This window comes from Corvus cornix, chromosome 2 (assembly GCF_000738735.6).
Source record: "Corvus cornix cornix isolate S_Up_H32 chromosome 2, ASM73873v5, whole genome shotgun sequence".
Lineage (NCBI taxonomy): Eukaryota > Metazoa > Chordata > Aves > Passeriformes > Corvidae > Corvus > Corvus cornix.
Window position 1 is genome coordinate 64,297,880 of NC_046333.1, and position 22,840 is coordinate 64,320,719.

General features: G+C 41.4%; 1 long non-coding RNA gene across 1 annotated transcript in view; it reads right to left on the minus strand.

The window, feature by feature from the left end:
- LOC120409679 overlaps positions 1–22,840 on the minus strand; it is a 160,190-nt gene that overhangs the window by 134,111 nt on the left and 3,239 nt on the right. The window lies entirely within an intron of this gene.

The window sequence follows — 22,840 nt, forward strand, 5'->3', positions numbered from 1 at the left end:
TCATGCATGCTACTCATCTATATTTGAATTAGTGCATCAGTATTTATGCCTGTGTGCCTGAATATGAAATGCAGATGGATGTATATAGTACTTACTGAAGTACCTACTCTCTGAGGAGAGGTATAAACAGATGAGTGTCTGAAACAATTTAGAAGTTCATACTTGTCTCTTAGGCTGCTCACTTAAGGACCTTACTGTGAGAAGCAAGTGTGCAGACTGGAGTGCACACTCATCATTCTAACTCGAGTCCAGTCGGTGCTTGTGCTCACTCCAGTGCCCTGCAGAATTCTTCATTCTCCTGCTTCACAGGCACCTATTGAAACTATTTCCAAACTCTCATGTGACAAGGGACTGGGAGAGAAGGAAGGGACAGACAAACCAGGTTGCTGTGTGTTCTTCACAATACAGAACACCAGCTGGTGGACTTTTTTTTCCCACACAGATAGATAATTGCTGGGATGGAATTAAAATATTACTTCTTACATATGAAGTATGAGTTGGGAAGAGAGCACTGCAGAAAGATGAGAGCAGTAGAATGATGTCCAAGATTATGGGAAATCCTTCTTGAACAAATTGAGAGAAAAGCAGCTCTGAGGTGTGTGAACTCTGGAAGACGCAAGTGTGTTGCAGGGAGAAACCAAGTTTCCCCACTCTGCCATAATACCTCATAGTAGGGAGACTAAAGCAACCAAGGGGGGGAAAAAACGCTATTTAGCATGATGTAAAATTATGCTGTACTCATTTTTCTCTTTAACTTTGTTTTCAGTTTTGTAATTAGCAGTTCATTGTGTGCTCTGCTAGAATCACAGTGTTTCATTTTCAGCATGAACAGTGTTTAAGAGTGACTCAGGCAAGCAGCACCTCTAAATAGCAGAGTGCTACAGACAAACTCCTGGGTGCTCAGGGGCACCAGGCCATACCCCCCCATCCCACTGATGGTGTCAAGTGTGCAGACACAGATAGGTTTTCCTCTGCTGGGTGTTAGCCAACACCCTCTTCTGCTCCAGCCCTTGAGAAGGAATGACACAGCTCCCAGGCTCCTGTCACCACAGATACCTTGCCTGCCATCTAATTTTCAGGAAGCAAACAAAAGCTAACTTTGCCTTCCTCTGGGTAAAGAATGAGGTGTGATACACACACACACATATTAAATACCTTGTTTAAAATCAGATCCTTTGACACAAGAATATTTTTAACGACATTTTCTGTCAGACACCACCATAGATTGCTTTCTCTGCATCTTGGGAAACATTTGCCCCCAGTTTTCAGGCAGCCTGTCCCCTGTGCTATCAGTCTGCTCCAAACCTTCAAGATAGTGATAGAAAGAGGAAAAGAAACCAAGAAAAACCAACACCTCTAAGTCTCCCACGCTGATTTGAGTACACATTATGCGAGCTGGTAGACTAGGCTTTTGTACCAGAGGAGATTAACCAGGATCTGCAGTAGCACAGACAAGGATGTGCATGTGTTCTGCTGCCTATAAATAGACTCCCCACTTAACAAAAACACAACCCAAACAGCCAGCTGTTAACAACCAGACCACAGAGTCTAGGCAGCAATTGCTGCTTGCTGAATAAATCTGTGCAACCTACTCATGCTTCAATTGGCAAATGATGTACAGATTAATGTTTGATGAGAGGTGATAATATTAACATGATCTCTGAAGAGGCAGGAGTGAAACATGCTAAGCATGAAAACAATCTTTGAACTGCTTCTCAGCTGGGCTGTGAGTGGGGCTTTCCAGAAGTGAGCATTTTTAACCCACAGCTTGCCACTGGCGGGTTTGGCAAGAACAGTGAAGACTGGCAAAGCAAGGAAGGCCACCCCCACACCTAGGGGATTGTCTTTGGCTTGAGGTTTACCTCTCACACAGGTTTCTTTGGTGATCAGTTGCCCAGCTCTGTACTAGAGATTCAGCAGTACGCTGGAACAGCTAGAGAAGTATTCCAAGGATGAATGTACTAAAGACAGGACAAGCTAAACTCTTCTCCTAGCCCTAGATATGATCACTTCAGGGCAGACTTGGATCAGGAACAGGAATACAGACAAAAGTTTGCATTCTGCTAAGCTCAGCTGAGTCTGACAGTTTTACAGGAACCAGCCCTGAAAGCTGTATTGCAGGTACTCTGCAACAAAAGTAGAGTTTGATTGGGTCATGGGAGAGCCAGCGCTTCTGGAAAACTGTTTTTCCTTGGTGCAGACTACTTGCCAGCAGTCCAGAACCTTAGCACCATTCCAGGTCTCATGTGTTGACCTGACTGTAAGGCAGGACATTAAAAAAAGCAGCCAAACAAAACACCATACACCAAAAACCAAGCAAAACAACAACAACCCCCAACCCCAAACAAAACAAAACCAACCCCTTTCCTTCAGTAAAACATCCGAATTCTGTCTTAAGGCTGATTTTGATGATCATTTGGTCCAAAAGGCTAAGCAAGGTGACCCCCACACCACTAGGCTGGGGCTCCCCTGATACAGAACACAGCCCTTCTGCCAAGGCTGTACCACGACAAACTGGTGGTTGACACACATGGACTTCATTTCAGTTCTGCAGCTGAGCTGGAGCTGATGATTCATCTGGCTTGTATCACCTGTGCCAGAATGCCTGCAGCCCTGGCAGGCACATCTACTTGTACATGTTTGAACCAGCCACACAAAAGAGGTCCCCTCATCACATGAAACAGCAGCTTTGACACCAGAATATCCATGTCAATAAAATACAGTATAACCCTACCAATGTGTTGCTCTTCCTTTTTTCTTCTTTTTTTTTTTTTTTTTTTTAATTAGAGTGAGTAACAAGAAGGAAGATCTTTACAGTTTAGTTATTGAAGCCCTGAGATATTTTCCATTAAGCATGCCAATATGGATTCCAGATTCAGGCCAGTATTAGACTGCAACAACTTCCCAGACTTCAGAAGGAAGACTCTGCTTTAGGTAAGCAAATCAGAATTATGCTGAGCATTTAGAGACAGCAACTATTACAGAAACAAACCAAAAAATTCATACACATCCAGAATGACCCAACAAAAAGCTTAAAAATCCCTTAAACAGGCACTCCTGAATTTAGCCATGGTAAATCCAAATTGCACCCTCTTCCTTCTCCACTTTGCTTTCAGCCAGAGGTTACTGCTCCTGTAATAGGAATGGAAAAATACTGCTCTTTTATGTAGCCTTCACAGGCAGCTTATGACAAGAGTATGAGGCCATATGCAAGAATATATGGCTATAAAAGATTACAGCAAACCCTGCCAGTTCTTACCTGTCAGAGCTCTTAGAGAAAACTACTAAGGCCACACTTTGAAATTTATTCTAGCACTATTATTTTAAAGGCTGTCATGAAGTTTATGAAGGACAGAGTGCTTACTCTTTCACCACCCAGCATGGACACCCTCTAACTAAAGGAAACTGTGTTGTAAAGGTTTGCATAAAATGACAAACTGCATTAAAAGCTTGAAATTCCTTTCAGAGGAAGCTAAATATAAATCAATATATCTTAGAAGAAAGGCATGGGGATAGGGGAGGTAATTGATGGTGGAAGGCCAGAGGGCACTTTTTATTTCTTTCTGGCTGTGAGGCTCTCACCTGGGAACTGGTTTTGGCATCTAAAGATACTTTTTCCAGAGTGGATATCAGATAACCGTCAGTTCTAGAACAGGCACAGTGTGAAATACCTTGAGAAGCTGATATTGTATCAATAAGCCGTATGTTTTCTTCTAATGGTCACAATGGGAGTCCCTTATAAACAACAGGAGAAATTATCATGGATATTTAAAGGCTGAACATTTGCTTAACTTAATCTGAAGAGAAACATTACTAGTACCATTATGTTGCTTGTATGTTAAACTGTGTACACCACTGAAGATCTATGGTGACAGGTAATACAAACCAAATCACAGCCCCAAGTGGTCTGAAATCAATTTGTAGTATTCCTTTGCAAGAATGCAAGTTCCAGAGCTCAGAACATGACTGAATTACTTTATCAATGTTTTTCATCTTTATAAAGTGAATACAACTGAAAATCCTTGCTCAAAAATGCACAACAAAACATGATTTCCACTCCCACTATGCATTGTTATAAATGCACCAATACAAATTGCTAAAACATTCCCAGCAAGGCTTTTATAAAATTCATAAAGGCTGGTTCTTCACAGGTCTTCAAACTGCATTGAAATCCTTAATTTTCAAATGTTTTTCTCTGTATATTTCAGTTTTGAAGAAAAACAGGCCAACAGAGTAAGGTGCAATTATGCTTTGCTTTTACAATAACTCTAGCACTTCTAATCAGGAAAATGCAGATCTTGGATGCTCTTGCCAAGTTTAAACAGTTTTACATTTCACATATCTATCTCTGATAACTGCTGAAATAATGTTCTGTTGTAGCTAACTCATCAAATTCCACGTTATCACCCTCAACAACAGCAGGTTCTTGGGCACACTAACTTCTTTTTTACAATAATGAAGCTAGTCTGGAGTGAAGAAATACACAAATGCACACTAGGAAAAGGTATTAAAATTCCACCAAACATCAGCCACACCATTTTTCTAAAAAATGAGCAATTGAAATACAGGAGGCAAGACTTCTGCGTGTTTGCATTTTGCTTTTCCATCTACTGCAGTAACAAACGGTTCTGTTGCACTCACATGGCTCTTCACTGGTTACACTTGCAAAACCCAAAGCCATTTGCAGAGGGAAATCAGCAGAGCAGCTGTCAACAGAAAAGTAAATGTGATGGTCCTGGTGTTATCACCCAAGCAAAATGCTGACTTTGGAACTCCAGCGACCTGACAAGACTGCGTAAGCCCACTGCAACCTTTTATTGTAAGGTTTCATGTTAGGATTTCATCTCCAATTGATCACACATGTCAGAAAAGCGTGGGATTGTTGCTACCACCTAGGAATGCAGCATACATCTCATGCATACAGAGGGGACAGTACCTAGTCTAAGAATCTGTTAAATCTCCAGGAAGGGGGTTTGAGCAGGAGTAAAGATTCAAGTGTCTTGCTGTCTCTTTACACAGGGGACATTTTCCATCCTGACTACCAGCTTCTACATCTCTGTGCCCACTCTTCTGGGCACCTGACAGAAACAGCCCAGGTTTGCATTGTAATGCTTTTTTCTAAAGCTGGAATTTCAAGCATTTACAGTTACAGGGCATAGCTTTATGAGCTCTTCTCCAATGAAATAATTTTAGTTGTTTTGTTTTAGAGTGCTCCCCAGCACAACCTTGCTGACTTCTTTCAAAAAAGCATGAAGCTGTGTCTGTGCTCCTCTGGTGGTACTGATTTGTCATCAGTCCTCACTTAGTAAATTAGTAAAGTCATCCATGAAGTGAGCTAGGGAAACAGCATCATCCTGTGCTCTCCTGTGCAATGCTGCAGCACACTACTATAAATAGCTGCTGCCTTTCACTCCAGAGATGGAAGCTTCCTGAGAACAAGGCATTTCTGTACTCGGGGTACATGCACGATACACAGCACACTGATGTATCACCACTTGCCCATATGTAAAATGAATAGATTTGCAATATTTCCCCAAACAAAAAGCTGTCCCAGCCACACAGCAAGTATGTTTCTTGTAAACACTCTTCGGCCTCCGCCCCCCCAAGCTTGAGCAGTTGCATTTTAACTCATGTTTTTTTAATTTTATTTCCACAACTGCCAAAGCAGTTCCATGTTTCTGCTAATCTTTTTTGAAATAGAAGAAAGTGAAAAATGTTTCAGGAGAAATTTTGGAACATCTTCAGATTATTTTTTTTAAAAAACATATTTTGTTTAAGTAGAAGCAAACAACAAGTTTTTGATCTCAGCTCTCACATACAAATCTGAACCATTCCACATTTAGATGGAAAAACTGAATCAATCTATTTCTGAACAGAATTGGCTCTGGGCAAGGATAGGCAAAGCATGAGGGCCGCTCACTCAGAGGAGGACAGAAGCTGAAGGGATGCTCCCTGGCAAAGGGAAAGGACACGCTGAATCAAGGGATAGAAGAAGTGATCACAAAGAGTTAAAATATGGATACAGGACTATGAACCAGATAAAAGAGCCCAGGAGTCTGAAGGAATTTTCTGTTGAGCAGAGGAGCAAAGCTGTGGCACAGCATCCTTAGAAGCTCTGACAATTTTGCATTAAACATCTGCTAAAATGGTATTTGACCACTGTGCCAAAGGGACATCTCTCATGTGTTGCTCCCAGTACGGACAGACTGCATTTGGCAAAGCAATAAGCCACTCTCTGCCCCATGCTTCTACCAGACCCAGGAGATGAGGAGTGCTGGCTCCACCTCACTCACAGCACAGCCAGGCTCCCAGCAGCACAGAAATGCCACCAGGAACAAGTAGCTCCTTACCTCACCACTTCTGCCTGCCAAGAAAGCGTGAGAGCCCAGTGCTTTGCCTGTTCAAATTCAGGAAAAAGGTGTTTGAAGAGCTTTGCTCAGCACAGGCAGCATTCTGTGAACAGTGGCAGAGCTCTAATTAACTGCACAGACTTCATCTCAGCAAAATGTTTTAAAAGAAATTTTAAAACTACATGAATACTCCCAGTTAATCCATAAGGCAAAGAGCTGAATCACAGACTCTGACAAGGCAGTCCCTGGAAAGCAGATAGATATGTCATACACTCCATTTCTCATTCCAGGAGCATCCCAAGTCCAATGTGTAGCAGCTCTATATGCATATCAGCTGAAAGGAGAATGCCAGTTTCCAACACCCATGAGGAAAGTTCAAATCTGGAGTCTAATTAACTTCACAAATCTCCTTCACCCCTAGTGTAGGAAAGTTACAAAGGGAGACTGACTTGACTGCATGCCAGATAATGTAGATTCCAAACAACAGCATTTCTCCTGAGCCCTTCCACAAAGCCCAAACTGCAGTCAGGACAACCAAGGACACCAGCTCACCCAGGCTTCACTTCAGGGCTGTCCACCAACCTGGGTCACTTCAGAGCCAGGTGGTGCTCTCTTGGGACAGCACTTTTCCAGGAGCAGAGCTGTCCTGTCCCACAAAAGGAGCTCTAGCATCACATCACAACAAAGCAAGGCTGATGCCTAGAATATTCCTGGTCCATTCCAGCAACTACAAGTGCTTGGGATCACAGGCCAATTTCATTCGCTTTACAGTAACTTACTCCTAACCACAGTCTTATCCCAGCAATGAGCAGAATCTCAAGGTGAAGCTATCTGTACATCCACATGTCCTCCTCCATTAGCACAGCATCTCCTGTAGCTTGTACCCAGGACTGGAGAAATATTGCCAAGTGATTCTCTTGTTACATATCCTTCTGACCACACATGTGGGCACATCTGCAGGTTGGCCAGAAAAGTGATTGAGAGCAGCCCTGCAGAGAAAGACTTGGGGTGATGGTTGATGAAAAACCCACATGAGCACCGTGCACACTCACAGCCCAGAAATCCAAAGGAATCCTGGGCTGCATCCAAAGCAACATGGCCAGCAGGGCAAGGGAGGGGATTCTGCCCCTGTACTCTGCTCTGGTGAGGCCCCACCCAGAGTGCTGCATCCAGCTCTGGGGTCCCCAAAATAATAAGGACATGAAACTATTGGAGCGAGTCTGCAAAGTTGGTAAGAGGCAACCTATGAAGACAGGCTGAGAATGTTGGGACTGTTCAGCCTGGAGAAGAGAAGGTTGTGTGGATACCTCATAGAAACCTTCCAGTATTTGAAGTGGGTCTACAGGGAAACTGAAGAGGGACTCTTTGTCAGGAACTGTAGTAATAGGACAAATACTAATGGGTACAAACTGAAAGAGGGGAAATTTAGGTTAGAGATTAGGAAGAAATTCCTTACTGTGAGGATGGTGAGATACTGGAACAGGTTACCCAGAGAAACTGTGGATACCCCCACTCTGGCAATGTTCAACACCAGGTTGGCTAAGGCCTTGGGCAACCTGGTCCAGTGAGAGGTGTCCCTGTCCATCGCAGATGTATTTGGACTAAATTATCTTTAAGGTCCTCTCCAGACCTTAACGTTCTATGATTCTAAGAGCGTTCCCTATTCTGACAGGGCTTTGGTTTGCCTCTGTGTAGGGGTTTGCACTTCCAGGTTCCTGTATTCCCTTAGGAAAGTGTATTTCAGCTCAGTTCAACAGCTTAGGAGGAAAAACCTGGCAATTTCTACTGTACCTTGAGAACTTACTCATTGGCTTAAAATCTGGTATCAAACCTGGCATCATATGTTCAGGTAAAATGGTATGGGTCTGAAAAGGCCTGGGGAAAAGGCCAACTCAGTCCAAAGTGATGCAAGACTTCTGAACTATTCCCAACCCACCCAATTAATGTGCATTGACTGTTTCTGGAGAACAGATGCCATTATGAGTTATTTCATACCTGCATGGTATGAAGTCTGCAAGGACTCTTCGGTGGCAGAAACACAAGCTTTCTCAGAAGATAGTGACATCCACCAATTCAGATAGGATCCCAGCAGACATACTCAAAAGACTCATAGGCAATTTTAGCAAGATGGAAAAGGCCTGGTGTATTTGGACTGAAAGCAAAAGGATCTAAAACAGACAAGGAGCTTTCATCGAGATCAACTTGAGAGAGGAGCAGGAAGTTTTTGCTGTTGCTTGGGAGGGGGAAAAAGCATAAAGAGAGATGCAGATGCACTTCAGATAAGCACCACCCTTCAGCTTATGATGTTTTTTCTAGTTGGATAGGAAAGAAAAAGGTCTTGAACCTCTCAGGCAAGCTATGTTCTGCAGAGGATTGGATGCAAAGGTGGGACACAACACAAAGGTTCTGAACACCATGAAGATCAGTCCTTCAAAACTTACAATCAGTGTGTCCCTCATCTACACACACACACAATCAGTACTTCACCATATTACAACTAAAATCATGAGAAGCTAGCCTGAATCCTTGTTCAAGAGAGCACTGTGCAAAAGTTGCCTTGAACATTACAGTAAGAAAACTGCTCTCACACACATCCCCTGCTCTCAACTAAGCAGCAGTTCCTGACTCTACTAGTAATTAGCAGAATTAACTTTTTCTTGCTGGACAGGAAGGAAAACAGCAAGTGGTAACAGAAATTCCCATCTCCTATTTGCCAGACTTTCCTTAAACTATTCCATGTTCATGAGAAGCTTGCAACTCCAAAGAGAACACTTTGAGCACCCCGACTCCTAGTAGCAATTCAAGCAAGGTTTCAGTGCTATTCACTTGAATAGCATTCAGTCAGTCAGGGAAAGTGAAACAATAACATATGTGAAACAGCTTGAATCTTGAGAATATGATCTATACAGAATTAGTTAACAGAATTTTTTTCTTTAAACCCACACACTCACCATAACATTCATTTAGTAAATCTGAATAAGAACTGCATTCAAGAGAACACAATCTGCATGTGAACATTCTGTGAAGAGAAAGAATGAATTCCATGAATCAATAATTTGGTTCAATTGTCTTGGTTCTGTTTACTATCTACACTATGTTTGATGAGTCTTAACTTCTTAATGCTGGACATCCTCTGTTTTAAATCTCTGCATAAGGCTCCAAGTGAACAAGGTCTGTGTTTACTTTGACTTCAAAGATAATTAAGCATCTGCAGAAGAGTTTTCCAGACTGAGCTGGACTTTATTAGCTCTGCTGTCATAAGTTCAGAAAAAAATAAATCTCTACATCAGGTAAATTTGAGGCAAGAGGCCCTTCATTCAATATCTCTTACATTTTGCTAAACAATACTTTTTTCATAATGTTGGTATCATATATAGTATTGTAGTTAACAGTAGCATAATAATGATGACATATGTGCTATTACCATTACAATGTTGGCGTGTTGATTTTTAGTATTGACAGAGCTGCCTGAAATATCTACTGTTTACAACATTTGTTCTAGCTAAAGAGATTTGGTAGAATTTGCTAATCAACTGCAACCACTTCCCACCCATAAAACTGATGCAAATAAGGGAAAAAAACAGCTAGAGGGATCCAAAGACATAAACACTTTTACTTATAACTCTGTAAAGAGAAATCCCTCTCTCTCTCCATATGGCTTTCTCTTGGCTCTTAATCATCTTTTCATTGGCTTCCAGCTGGCTGTCTCACTATCAAGACCAACTTGTTATGCCAGAGTCAGGCTCAGAAAGATGAGAGCTGCAGAGTGGCATGACTGGATGCAGCAGTCTTTACTAGGGACAAGTCTAGCATAAAGGATACATAGCAGGGTCACTTCACTTGCCTCAGCAAAGCAGCTACTGCTGTGTTCCCAAAACACAGCAGCAGGTCTATGGTCACACTTATTAGTAGCAGGAGCGAAGAACAACTACTACAATTGAAGCTACGGGGAAATTCTGCAGGCAGAAGTGTAATTACCTGAGTGGGAATTCTGGCAGAAAACCCAGACCTCTTTCTCTCCTTAAATAGAAACAAATACTGTGCAGTCACCATGGAGAGATTACGTACAGCATTTGGATGACATACAGCACTGAAATACAACACACACACACGAGTGCCAGCCATGGAGCTGGTTTAGCAAAGCACAACCAAGTCAGGTCTCCACTGACTACAGCCACCATTTTAGCCATCACCCCAGTCTTACAAATATTAAGCTATGTGTCAAAATTCAGGCTCTGCAAGCTGTTTAGTCCACCTGGGAGTACCTGGAGCCTGACATGACATGAACGAGACAGAGATGGAAGCACTCACAAATTGATCTACCACTACCCAGGTAAGATTTCAAGTTGAGAACAGAAGAAAACTGCAGGGAAAGAAACATCATGTAGTGCCTGTGTGTGAAAGCCTGTTTGGATTTAGCTAAGCAGTCAGTCACTGAAGTGCAGCAGTTCTTGTACAGTCTGTAGAGGCTTTGACTTCAGTTGCAAAAATGCTTAGTTTTGGTCCATGTCCAACACCTTTGGTTTCCAGTCACCCTATCTTATCTCACCTCCTCATCTCTTTCTCTGTCCCTTCCTTCTGCCCATTCCACAAGCCAGCTCATTTCTTGCCTACTGCCCCCACCAGCCTCCAGACTCAGTCCCAGCTGCAGTCCCCCTCTCCCAGGGTGGATTTTTCCCCTCCACTCCATCACCCATGTGTCTAGCAGACAGCGAAAATGGGTACCCGTTTCCTTCTTCAGGCACAGCATGGGCTGCAGTCTTGCAGTCTTTCTGGCTTCAAACTCCTTCCCCCCCCCAAAATGACTACCCTGTGCTCACCAGTTGTCAGGGCATTTCCTCTTTAGCCACCAGACTATTCAGTCCTGTTTTCAAAGAGAAATATGGCAACTCAGAGTCCCTTAAAAATCCACCATCACTTTCTATTGTTCGAAGCCAGCAGGACTGTTACCAGACTAAAAATGTCAGAAATTTGCCTCTCCCTTTCAAATCAGCCAAGCTTTGGTTTGTTAATAACTGCAGTCAGCTTCCAAACCTTAGGAGAATGCCTTTTATCTGCATACATGTCAGGGTGGTGATACTAAATGGAAATCGGTCACTTAGCAGGACCAGCAAAGCCTTGCTGTATAGCAGAAACGCCATTCCATGGATAGTACTTTTCTCCCCTCTCTGCAGCAGCTCACTAATTTAGGTGTATAAATCAGAGACAGCTGATAAGGTCACAGATAGCAAGATGTCCTGCCTCCCATTTAATTTTGCCAAGCATCCTGCAAGCCATGAAACAGCTTCAGATTTGGAAGTTTTGAAAACAACTCTCCTCATTTTAAAATACTCATACATTTCAATTTCCTCCACATACCACTAGCAATTACAGAAACAGCTTTCTGATTTTGTAGTGATTATTCCCCAGCATGCACATCCCTGTGACTGGCTTTTGTTTTCATTCTCACAAGATAAGGCATAGAGAGACCTGCATTTTTTCCTCTTTTCACCATTACTAGCCTTCTCACAGCTCCTCTTTCTCTCTAGTTTCCATGTTGTGCTTCACATAAGCTCCATTCCATGTGTTTTCTTAAAGGCAAATATCTTAATTTGTATTTATGAAAATCCTCTATTTTTTCACATACCACACATCCTGGTGCCTTGACTGTACTGAAACTTGCTTATTTTTAATGTTACATATTAATGAAAAGCTGCTAAAATGAGAGAAAGGATTTTCTATCGTCAGTCAGCATCAGCATGAGAGCAGTCTGCTCTTGAAAGCCTGTAGCTCTGATTGTTCAAAAACATACTGTTCACCACGTCAATTTAATCATGTGCGTCAGATATTAAAAGTTCAGGCTCTAAGTGCACAAATCCTGTTAAGATCCGAGAAAGTTCTTTGCCATAAATATTAATGGAGGCCAATTTCATGCCACTTGTTACATCCCATGTACTCTTATTTCTTCAAACTATCACTTGTCTTGTCTTTTATGTGCCAATAATCAATTTGTAAAGCATAAATCATAAAGCTTACCCAGTTTTTGACTATGCTAAAGCCTATGATTTTACATTTAATCAATTTCCTTACTTTGATAAGTGACATTATTTCCATTTTATCACCTTATCTGTGTTTGAGGGAACAAATAAAAATCACCTCTTTGAAAAGGATTAAAATTTCACTCATTGTTTACTTAAAACCAAGTTTTAGAACTGTACCATCACAGTAAGCATTTAATCAAAAATACAAACAAGAAGCTCAACCTGTACATCCTGTTCTGCCCTACATCAAGCATCAATCATATTTCAGCATTACCACATGCAACCTGCAAACATCTGCTAAAGAGAGAAAACAGAACAACAACAACAAAATACCCACACACCAAAAGGTTACTTGACTTGCATTCTGTGTGAATTCAGACTGAACACAAGAGTCAGGTCCCTGTTGATCAGGGATGAAAAAAGAACAAGATGTCTTGGAAGACAGCTGTTTCTCAAGAAACAGCAGGTGCACATTTGATAGTGCCTTGCAGCACCAGGATGCCAGCACGGGTAGGTACAGTCACACACACGCTCCGAGCTCGGTAGAGGCACTCACTAGAGAGAACCTGGAAGCCGTACAGGATCCTTAAGGCAGCGCCTTGCACAGTCAAGCAAGGCACCCTGGGGCAGGGAAGATCGCTTTAGGCTCCCTGCCATGTGAATGAGTTTATTCAGCTTTCCAGCCAGACCAGCTGAGGGCTTGGACTGGACACAAGAGGAACGCAAGAGGCTGCCTGCAGCCAGCCAGCCAGAGCAATCGCTTAAGCTGGAGTCACAGTGTCTCAGCAGTGGGGTTCATTTGATTCTGAAAGTCCATTGGTCTTACTATTTAAAAGAGACATTAGTCACGTAAACATCTCCGTTTCTCATATACACACAGAAAATTTGACAAGTTTTAAAGAAATGTTGCCACTACAAGTCAGGGTAAGGTCAGAAAAGTGACATTCGTTACCAGGGTCTCAGGAAGTTAAAAAAAAAAAACAACTTAAAAAAAAAAAATCCTCATCATTATTAACAATTACTCGAGCTTGTTCTCTCCTTCAAAAGGTTTTGAATCCTTATTTCATACAAAGAGCCTGTTTCATGTAAATATTTTGGGGGGGAAAAAAATCTACTTTTAACTATAACTAGCTGATGATGTCAGCACAAGTGACCCAAGACATGATCTTCAACTGAAAGCAGACTTAACATTTCTCTGCTATCTTTTATAACAACCTCTTGAAAGTATAAGCTATGGCTGCTTTTTTTCCTTTTTTTAAAATCTCCTACAGACATCTACTTCTAAGGATGTGAACAGACTCAAACAGCAATCAAGAAATTGTACAGTGATCTCAAAGGATGCTTAAAACATTTTCCCTAGTCACAGCCTGTCCCTGTCTCCTGATGACATTTTCTCCCATTTAGAAGCTTGCCTTACTGCCTGGAATTCCAGATTTAGAACTGATCTTTTCCCATGGCTAATGGTGTTGAAGTATACTTAACAAATCCAACCAGACACTGAAATGTGTGTATTTTACATGACAGTATCTTGTTCATCTAACAGCTTGAGTTCCCACAGAGGAGGTTCACTAACACCCTGGATGGCCTATGCAGACTTGGTACTCCTAGACCAGCGTCCCAGCTCCACAGATGAAACATACTCCCTCTCAACTTATGAGAGGAGTGTCTGGACAAGGACAATGATGTCTGTACACCAGGACATAAGAAAAAAGCTTTCTGTGGAGTTATTTATTGTAGTAACAGGCCCTGGCAACAGTTAAGACTCCCTGGTGATAACGAATAAGCAAGCTCTCAAGGAAGAGAATTGGGCATTCCTGCTCCCTGGACTTGCAGCAAGGAGCAGATGCTCACAATTTCACCATGGGCTGCAATATTTCTATCCAGGCTGCAGTTGCACAGCTGCCTTCTGAGCGGCTACAGAACAACCAGGGAGTCAAAAGCCAGGTGGTGACCTCTTCCCCACGGACTCCGTCTGAAGTATGTTAGGAGATGCCTTAGCACACGAGTGTACCAGGAGGACATACACACACAGAGACATGGTTTTGCTGATGTTAGGGGTAGCTCTTTAAGAGAAGGGCTATCACTCATTCAGCTTAATACAATCCTTCTGGTACAGGGGAGGCAGATTCACCATTTGGCCACATGCATGATCTGACTTCACAGCACCTGAGAAGTTGCTTTTCACAGTCTGTCCCACTTGCCTCATTAAAGACAATTATAGGCACTCATCTCCCACACCAGTGATGGATTACAACACTGCAGCAAGGTGGATTTTGCCTCAAAAAGTTATTTTGAGGCAGGGGGCTTGTATATATGTAAATATTATATATGCGAAGCCACTTTGTGAAGCTTACAGAGTTGAGTTGGCTTAAGCCCAAACATACAGAGAAGAGACAAGAATACATCTAGGCTCTAATCCTGCATTATGTGGAGGTTCAAAGCTATTGTTTAGAAGGTGCACAGTTTAACACCTTACCAAGTGCTAATTTAAAACTCAGTTTTAAATTTCTAACAAATGTTCTGCATACAGAAGGCACTTAGAGTACTGAAACAATACTCCAGTAGAGTCAAATGGATTACGGACACATTTAACCTTAAAGTTATTGCCTTGTTTTGAAAAGGGAAAATGAAAAAAGAATTTTGAAGTGGTCCAAGAGACCTTCACTCACCATCCACCTGTGACAGAACATGGATACGGTATCAGGAATGCCTGTCTTCCACTGCACTCTGAACCTCCCAATTCTATAGGGCTACTCTAGACAGCCTTTTAAATGTTTAGAAGCCCAAGTAGCTTTTCTCATTTGTTTCTTCATCTTGCTGTAGACTAGAAATGACAGCATTGATGGAAGAGAGACAGACCTTCACAGGTTGGGGCAGCTTGACCAACAGGGACTTCAAAGGATGGAGCCAAACTTGAAGATGAGACCAGTGAGGAAATCTTCCCCAAGGAATCACCAGGAAGCTTTACGTCTTTTCAGATAAGCAGCAACTCCCAAAGCACAGGTAAACAATAACTGAAGTTCACAACAGCTCCACAAACACAGACCTAGGAGGAGATAATCTTGAAGGTCTATTACTACAGCCAGTTTCCATACTCAGAAACGTTCATGCTGTGACACCACACAGACTGAGCTCCTAGCACTGGTTTAAAACTGTGACATAGTAGCACAGAGTAGCTGATGATTATGTTCTTCAGCATGACTCAACCCTCACTACCAGAAGAGGAAGGAGGATCAATACTTTCCTTGGCAGATGCCTGGAATAGACCAAGAGAACAAACCCAGCCTTGTCCCCAGGGGCAGCCCTCTCTAACTGGGATTACAGTACATTGGGAAGGGAGGTTGCCCACAGGAGGCCTCTCAGTCTGGTGTTACAATGAGCTAGTTTTTATACAATGCCCTGACAAGCAGCAAGTAGAGATAGGACGTAAACACCCAATACCCTGTTATTTCTTCACGTTTGCAACCAGAAGTTGCAAGGCCAGTTATAATATGGAAAAAAAAGATAAAAACTCCAGAAATCATCATGACAACAAGCAAAGGTGTGCGAAGAATTTTTTTTCTTTCAAGTGCAAGTGAGCACTTAAACTTTTCTATAATCTTAGGATACCATTGCAGTACGAGTTGCTAATGGAAAAGCAGCACCATTTTTTGGTTTATTTAAACCCCCTAACTTCAAAGTTTAACTCTTGTATTTTTCAAGTGCTGTGAACATACTACATTTAACAAATATGCTAAGTGGAATATCTAAAGTGGTTGTTTACTTTTTATAATAAACTGGACTTGTAATAAAGTATTTCAAATTGGACGCAAAAATAGTAATTAGTGGTGTTTGCTATTTTTTAAAGAGGACTTAACTCCCAATACCACAGAAGGACGTGATGAAAGGATTTCAGTTCATATTGAACAAAATTATTTGCTTGCTCTGAAATGGTTTCATTTAATTTTAAGCTCCTTTTCCTCCTACTTTCTAGAGGATAACTTCACAGGAAATTTCTGAACAGAAAGTTTTGAAATCATGCTTCAATCTTCTTTTTCAAGACCAAAAAAGACATATCATACCAAGATACTTCAACTACATTTTTCTCCTGAATGGATTAGTAAAACCAATACAAATTCACATCACTTGTCAGTGTTGCCCACTCATCCTACTTTTATTTTTTGCCAGGATGTGTTTTGCTGTATACTGGCTTCTGACATTTGCATGTTCTGACTGACAGCTGAACCCCAGTGCTTTTTGGGTAACTGGTTCGGTTATTTTAGGAGCAGTACGGAGTCAGCTACAGGGTGGTAGATGTTCTGTATTTTTGTTTTACAACTGAAAAATAAGTCAACATTGTAATACTCACTCTGCTCTTGAAGACTGGCAGATGTCAAGTATCTGCAATTTTGATTTGGTCCAAGCATTTTTCATATAAGAGCTCTCACTTCTGCCAATAGAGATTGGGCAGATGGTAGAACTGTCAGCTGAGGACTGCAAAACCCAATGGGTCTTGGCCTGAAAGCTGCTCATTGTTTATTCATGTCTAATATGTGGAAACTAAACAGACACTCAGAAGAGTTATCAAATGACTTGGTTTTTAGTCCTAATGCTGTTTATAAATATATAATTGTTGAAATGCTTATGATCAGACTCAAATGTAGCAATGCTGTTACAACAAAAATCACATACCACACAAACACGTGAAAGTTTGGGTTTATTTAACAGACGAACATAGGGATCTTTACAATATGGCCATTAGTAGGCTTGTACTGTACCATCCTAGCCTGGCTTTCTCCAACTAGATCACAGAACCCTTAAGAATTCAAATTATCAAGAGCTCCTATGGACCCTCTTTGGGAACATGCTCAAAAATTGACTTCACAGGTCTTCAACATATGCTTCCATGGTTTCCTGAACGTGCCCCTCTGGGTGTAACTGGACTAGGTGCCTGCACCATTCTTCAGGCCACTAAAATGTTTACTGCAAACTTTGAGCAGTGAAGAGAGGCTCCAGCTGGCCCTTCTCCACTGGACAGTCTCAGTATGTAACCTCTTAAAACAATAACTCTGGCATTGGAAATACATCATGAAGCATTGTTTGAATGCCAAGTGCTGTACAAGTATGAAGTTTTAATGTTTACATCTTTTGAAGACACACTGCTCACCAATGAGTTCATCAGTAAATCATCACCCTTAGAGGAAACAGAGGCAAAAATCATCATTCTTGAAGAGCTAAGGATGCAGGGAATAATCAAGAGCTGAAGTACCACTGCCAGAACTGGAGAAGCATATGAGAACAAGGTAAGTGTCATATGAAACAGGACTCCTGCTACAGCTTTGACTCTGCTGTGAGCACCCTGAGATGCAGCTTCTGTACACAATAAACATCCAAGCATACATCCTCTTAGACTTTAGAAGCAAGTTGTTTAACAACAGAGAACTGCACTGTAGGGGTGTTAGTACAACAGAAGTTGGCAATGGTTTCCAGTTGTTCACCGTTTCTGGGCTTGTTTCAAATATGGACAAAGGAAATAACTTGCTCTTTGAAAAACTCACTGGAAGTTGCGTGCCAGTAGGGGATACAAATTTGTTTCTCAGGCCCATGAAACTAGAAGAAATGCTGCTGTCAGGACTTAAAATTACACTAAAATTAAGACATCAGAAATCCCAGATATCGACACTGCTGAGAAGTCTACAATTCATATCTGATCTCAGCCTAAGAAACCATTACAAAATTGATGTAAAAAAACTATGAAAAATTATAGAACTGCTATTTGACTAAGAAGCTAGTGTCCCTTTTCTTTGCATTCTGAATGATAACCTGAGATTTATTTCGGTTTCTGAACTCAAGTTTTTTCTTCTGTTGTCAAGCATTGTGTTAAGGACCAGATGCCTGTTCTATAAAGGCTTTCGAGTACAGATGTTAGGAAGGAGGAGGTCTGCAGGACATCCGTAAGAAGTTTAACACGTTTATGGATATGCATTTTCCAAAGCATGATCCCATCACTGCTTGAACACCTGAACACTTCAAGCTCAAACCAAGGACGTCTGAGTAGCTTTATCATTTAAAGGGAAGCCATTCATGCATCTCTGACCTCAGCCACTTACGTTATTGAAAAATCAAACAGAAAATTTCATATTCTGTGATTCTGCGCAAGAAGGACTAAACAAGCAAGGGCTGCCTTACAGCCTGGCCACTGGTGCTGCCTAACACATTTCCTATTGCCAGCACTTTGGAAAGTGGGGATAGAGGGTCTCCAAGTACAGCTTCTCTGTAGCCTTTACTTACTTCTTTCAGACAGATTTTTTGAGTATCCAAGAGGATTGGCCCCTCTGTGGCTAAGTTTAGGTAACATACTGCAGGCAGGTTTTTGTATTTTTCCCCTTCATAACACAGGCGAGCGTTTGCTCTTTATTTCCTATTGTATTTAAAAGCTGTCTGGTATTAAATTACACAGATCCTTTTATTGACAGAAACTCAGTCTCTGCTATTTCTCCTTAGAGAATTTCTATTCTCCCAACAGGAAGAAGGCACTTTTTTTCAGTCTTAAAATGAGTAGAGATTTTTAAATGAACCTCATATTTTTCACTAACAAAGCCAACTTTTCCAAGTGATACTTTATATTTGAGCTGGGCCCACTGCTGGATAGCCTACAAGTGAAAACATAAATCTGTCACTAGCTGTTAACTATCAGCTCTCCCTTAGCAGCAACAGAAAACTCAGCCTGTACTACTTTCCTTAAGGGTAACTTATTCCATTAAAGCTCAAATCCAGCAGATTTCCTATGAATAGACAGATTAAATGCATTTAACACAGACACAGTAGAAAAGGTGTAGTACCCAGACTTATTGCAAATTACAACATGTAGTTCTGGATTTTGCTCATTAACACACAGGTAAATTCACATCTGAAGTTTTGGAACTGACCAGGAATAAGTACGAATTTATGCCAAGTTTCATTCCTAGCACTAGCTTCAATGAAGAAATGAACTCATGGCCCTCACAACCCTATAAAAGATGAGTACAACCAGGTTTGAGATAATTTTTACAGTAACATTGGAGAGAGAGAGAACCTTGCTAGAGCTTTCCCTTCCTGTGCATAGTTCTGCTTCACGTAAGTATCTGCGTCCCTGAAGCCTTGGCAGCATTACCCATCTTCTCCAGATTTCCTGCCATGGCCAACACTGTGAAACAGCTACATTAGAAGTGTTCAGTCTTCTGACCATCCCTTACTTTATCCTGAATGAAGGAACTTAAAGCAGTACATGTTAGGATGTCTTGTTACACTTGTTTCTAAGGATTACTGCTCTAAAGGAGCAGTACCTTTGAGAGCAACATTTTATGCACCTAGCATAACAAAGCCAAGGAAGAGCCATACACACCATGGGATAAACCAGCCTCTACAATTTTAACAGTGGCTCTTACTAAAAATGGTAGCAGAGACAAAGCTTTCACCTAAGACACAGGTAGGCTTCTTTCCATTATTGCATTTTAGCACCTGCTGGAAGTTGCTTTTACCCTTTATTGCTTCAAAGAGATTGTATATCATGGGATATCTCAAGTTGGAAGGGACCCATAAGAATCATTGAGTCCAGATTCCTGCTCTTCGCAGGACTACCAAAAACTGGACCACATGACTAAGTGCCATTCAGATGCTTGCTAAACTCTGACGGGCCTAGTGCCATGACCACTTCCCTGAGGTGCCTGTTCCAGTGCCTGACCACCCCCTCAACAAGGAACCTTCTTCTAATTTCTAAAGTATCGTAGCTGATGTCAAACATGAAAATGTTTAACTCTAACCTCTGAGGAGTTACATTAAACTCCTAATAAACAGCCCTTCTCCCAGGAAATGGCAGGAGTTGAATTGCAGGCAGAACAGGACCCTTTAGTTCATTAGTGTACCAACAGCTGTAGGACATCATCTATCAGGTACCTTTTTTCCAAGTCTACTTTTAAAGACACTCCTACATGTGCAAGCTTTTGGAGGGTAAGCAAAAGGACCAAAAGCGGTCATTTCAAATGGAACGGTCTGTGGGAATTTTATCTTCTTATCATGCATTATCATTTACAGGGAATGCACTCAGGTTATTTTAGTGTTTCTATTGCTGTTAGCTTTCAGTGTGGGTTCATTGAAGCTATGAGGACTCTTGATCTCCAAAACTGTTTAGCTCAAAGACAAGTTCTTTTCTTAGCTTGTATAGACACAGAACAATCTGGAAAGCAACCTGCTTGCTGAATACTCTGCTTTGTTTGGACAAACCAGGAAGAATTTTCCAACCATCTCTTTCTATACAGTCCACAGTTTATCTTGGCTAAGGAATAGCATGGTCAGTATGCAACACCTTCGTGCTTTGGGCTTTTGCTGGAATGGTCTTTCTCATTAAATAGAAGAGTTTCTTTTTTCTTTTGAAAAAAACCCCTTTTGATTCATTTTTATGATGATTGAACATTTCTTTGTTCAGATTTTTTGTGTCATCTGCATTCAGAATGTCTCCTTTGTATATCGGTTTTCTTGCTACTGATTCATGCTCCACCTTCATCTCACTTCATGAGTCATCTTCTATACTATTTGCAGCACTTAACACTTCTGGCAGTGAGGCCTGACTTCTAGAGTTATTTATGGCAATAAAAGGCTGAGGAGCAGATAACTCAGGAAACTGGTAACAGGATAGTGATTACCTCAACCCTAGGTCCTCAGTGTGGGTTTAACGCTGCTAAACCTCACATAGAAAATGGCAGAATTCAGCCTCCTGGCTAATCACATAATCACCACATCTTTCAGGACTAAGTGCTGCCCTCAGCAGCAGGGCTGTAGGATTGGGCTTCTCATTTGTATGCAGCAGAGACCAGTATTTATGATTATGAAGCTTTAACAAAACCATTCTTAAATCTCTTCAGCAGTAATAAAGTAACTTCTCTAAATCCTCAGGACCTCATTACCAAATCCCCACGTCTGCTGGGTGTACAGCAACACCACAAGCTTCACAGACACATCACTCACCAGCAAAGGGGAATTCTCACTGCAGACAACCCTCCCTCATGAGTGAGCACTGAGGTTATTAGCACATCATTATTTCTAGGCTTTCACTGGTATTGGAGTCCATCACCTCCATGCATGAAGAAAAAAAAAGCAGTAGGCAAGCAGCAATGTGTCATCCCAACAATAAAATATACCATGCTGAAAGCTTTTAATGTCTCTACATCTAGAGAGATGTCCTGCAAAAGACACTGAAGAAACCCCCAGCTAGGCTGGAAAAAATTCAGTTTGGAAATGAGGAAGTGGGTCATTTTACAGTGAAGGACATGAAGCCTTCTGCTGAAGGAAAGAAACAGGTCATCTAATTCTGCTGTGTATTTTTCCAGGGTTTGCTTTATCACCCGAAACCCTCTACTTTCTTATAAATCAAGCTAATGCAGACACTTTATGTACAGCCTACTAGCAAAACCTGATTAACTTCAGTACAGTGGCTCTTATATTTATCTCATAGATGTTGCAAGTCCAGGTTTATTTTTGCTGAAAGCCTGGAAGATTACTCTAAAAATATTCTTAAGAGAGGAAACTTCTGGAGCAGTCTTTTTCTGTTCCTATAGCAAAAGATTCATAGTCCATGGACACCAGAACAAATTGACTAAATTCAGTGATAATCTTCTGACTACATTTGGATAAAACGACAGAAAGAACTGCTGCATGTTTTTGACACATACCTACCTCCATCCCTCATTACAGAGCATTGCTCATTTTGTTGTTTTGTTCTAGGTTAGGGAAGAGGAACTGAACAAAATGCCACAACACATCACATCATTTTTCCCCCCAGAAACTGCTCACCAAACCACAAGGAAACAGACTGAAAAGGACTGCCCAGGTTTTGAAAGTCAAGGAGGTACAGACACCCTCAGCCCTTACTTTTAGATGCAGAGCCAGGGGTGCTGCTGTGGAAAACAACTGCAGTTGACACACAAACAATTATACTGAGGACTTTGTCATTGACTCTTGATAACGTACAGCTGCATCTATGAATCGATCTGGATCTGTCTTGCAAATATGAAGAACTCCTCTGTTCCCTGCAAATGTCTTTCTTGAGGGCATAAGTAAATGATTTATTGCAGGGCACAGCTGAGTCTTGCTGGTACCTATCTCACCTGGGAAAAGGTATCTAATCTGTGTGTAACAACACATTAATTAGAAGAAACAACTGAGAGGAACCAGGAAGAGGCAAATTAGTAACAAGCCAGTCACTAAATTCAAGCACACACACATTATCATGATTCTATCAAATTTAATTTACTATTATTATATTATTAAATTTATCTAACTTCTTTAATGGCTCAATGAAAAGATTCCCTTTCCCTAAGGATCAGGAGGTTGGAAACACGTTGTATACACAGAGGAATACACAAAAGCAGGAGCACTCAAGGAAAAAGCTGCGAGCAGCAGGCATTCAGGATAGTAGAAGAACATGTTGGGACCCTAAGAATTTTAACTTACTGT